The sequence below is a fragment of the Myotis davidii genome, unplaced genomic scaffold (genome assembly GCF_000327345.1).
Source record: "Myotis davidii unplaced genomic scaffold, ASM32734v1 scaffold3, whole genome shotgun sequence".
NCBI classification, from domain to species: domain Eukaryota; kingdom Metazoa; phylum Chordata; class Mammalia; order Chiroptera; family Vespertilionidae; genus Myotis; species Myotis davidii.
Window position 1 is genome coordinate 2116618 of NW_006295062.1, and position 2690 is coordinate 2119307.

Genomic DNA, 2690 nt, shown 5'->3' on the forward strand with positions numbered 1-2690 from the left:
TGATTAGGCCTAGGAACTTAGCATCTAGCTGGGAAATGACAGTGATATTAAACAGTAGAATTTAGCCCAGCCAGTGTGGCTCAGTGTTTGAGCTTCGATGTATGAACCAGGAGGTCACAATTCGATTCCTGGTCAGGGCACATGCCCAGTTTGGGGGCTGGATGCCCAGTGTGGGGCGTGCAGAAGGCAGCTGATCGATGTTTCCCTCTCATTGATGTTTCTAATTCTCCCTCTCCCTTCCTCTCTGTCAAAATTCAATAAAATATATTTTTTAAAAAATAATGGACTTGGCCAATGGTTTAATTTCTCTGCCGCTGAGTTTACTCATGCAAATAAGATAGTACTTCAGGGAGTTTTTCTGAGGACTAAGTAAGATTATTCTATACTAGAGGCCCGATGCACGAAGATTTGTGCAAGAATAGGCCTTCCTTTCGCTGGCTGCCGGCACTGGCTTCCCTCTGGCACCTGGGACCCGGGCCTTCGCTCTGGCTGCCGCCTTCCGCCTTGGCTCCAGGCCGGATCTGCCTTCCGCCTGCTCCAGCCTGCTCCGTGGCCACCGCCAAGAGGCCTGCCCTTGGCGGCTGGCCGAGGCTTGCAGGAGACTTGGCTTCCTTTGTCGCTGGGGCGACGAAGGAAGCCAGGCATCCCGCCCGAAGGAAGCCAAGCATCCCACCTGCTCCGGCGGGCTCTGTGGCTCCGTCTGGTGCCGCCATCTTTGTTGTGGAGTGATGGTTAATTTGCATATTACCCTTTTATTAGTATGGGTGATAAAGAGCTAATATGCTTATTAGACCGGATGGTAGAATGACCTTCTGGACAACCAGTGGACGGGGGGCAGGGCCAGCGTGCCTGCTCTGCCAGGCAGCCATGGTGCCCCCCCTTCCACAGAGGCAGCGGGAGAGGTCCGCAGTGTGAGTCCCATCCTGGTGCTGCCCCTTCCGCAGAGGCAGCGGGAGAGGGGGCGGTGCGTTCCCAGAGCCTCCACAGAGACGGGATGGGGCACGACCGGGGCGCCTCAACCTCCCACGGCCCCTTCCCCAGCCAGCCTGGTCCTAGATCTCCCCCACTCCCCCACCAGTGGGTGGAGGGTGGGGCCAGTGCTAAGGAGCAGTGAGCCCGGTTTCTGGTAGAGTGGCACTCCCCTCCCCCCTTCCCCCTCCCCCGGCTCAGCCAGAAGCCGGGCTCATGGCTGGCAAGTGCAGCAGTGGTAGTGGGCTCCTCTCTCGCCTCCGTGGCAGGCGGGGGATAAGGAGCAAGAGGTCCTGGACTGCGAGAGCCCTGACTGTGAGAGGGATGTCTTCGTGCCAGCTTAGGCCCTGTCCCCCCAGCAGGCAGATATCCCCCGAGGGGTCCTGGACTGCGAGAGGGCAGAGGCCAGGCTGAGGGACCCCCCCCCCTTGCACAAATTTCATGCACCTGACCTCTAGTTTACTAAATATTTGTTGTACTTAATAATGAAATGTGCCAGGTGGCTCACTATTCAAAGTAGGAATTATTTCATCTAGGAGTTCATAGTAAAAGAGACAAACAGGTGAGTAATTAAAATCTGATTAGTGAAGCAGTAAAATATTTTCAGGGTTTAGAACTAACTGCTTCTTGGGGGAGATGTAGGTAGAGTTGCTGAGTTAATAGGAATAAGGAGCGATTCTCTGACAGAAGTCTGGGATAACAAGTATGACCTTTCATAGGCAGCTGAAATGAGACTGGATAGCAAGGTGCAAAAGGAGCAGTGCCTGCAAAACACACCTGGAAAGAGAGAGTGGAGCCAGAGGTTATTTATGGATGCTTAGTAAACTTGAAAGCTATCTAAAATTTTAGTTATTTCCTTAGGATTTAAGCAGATGAATGTACAAATGACAAGTACCATGGCTTTTCCAATTTATCTAATTATGTAGGAATATCCATACATGTTATATGTATATGTTGATAACTTTTAATTTATAGACATTTATTTTTTTATTTTCTTAATTCTCACCCAAGGATACTCTGGCTATTGACTTTTAGAGAGAGTGGCAGGGAAGGAGGGGAGAGGGGAGAGAGAAACAGACAGACAGATACACAGACATGGATGTGAGAGAGACACATTGATTGATTGCCTCCTGTTCATACTCCTGCAGCTGGGGAACCTGCACCAACGTACATGCTGTTGACAGGGAATTGAACCCATGACTCTTCGGTCTGTGGGCGAATGCTCCAAAAACTGAGCATTACCAGCCAGGGCAATAGATACTTTTTTAAAAAATGTGATAGTATTTATTTGAAGTTAGCTTTTATTTTTGTCAAGTTTATAAATGCTATTCTAATTGAGTCATCTAATGGAAAGGCTTCTTTTGAAAGTCAGAATCCCTGAATTATCTCCCTCTTCAAGATAACCACTGTCACATTTTTAATAACATGCTGTTATTGCTACTTCTTGATTTTTAGTTTTAGGAATTATCTGTTGAATTCCTACTGACAAGATGAGGAATTAGCTCTCTGTCCACACCTAGCTCTGCTGTACCCTTCATTCGGTTCTGGTTAGGTCAGTATTTAGTATTTATAATATTACTAGTAGCCCTGTGCACGACATTCGTGCACATCAAAAGGGAATTAATTGCCCTAACTGGTTTGGCTCAGTGGATAGAGCATCGGCCTGTGGACTCAAGGGTCCTGGGTTCAATTCCGGTGAAGAGCATGTACCTTGGTTGTGG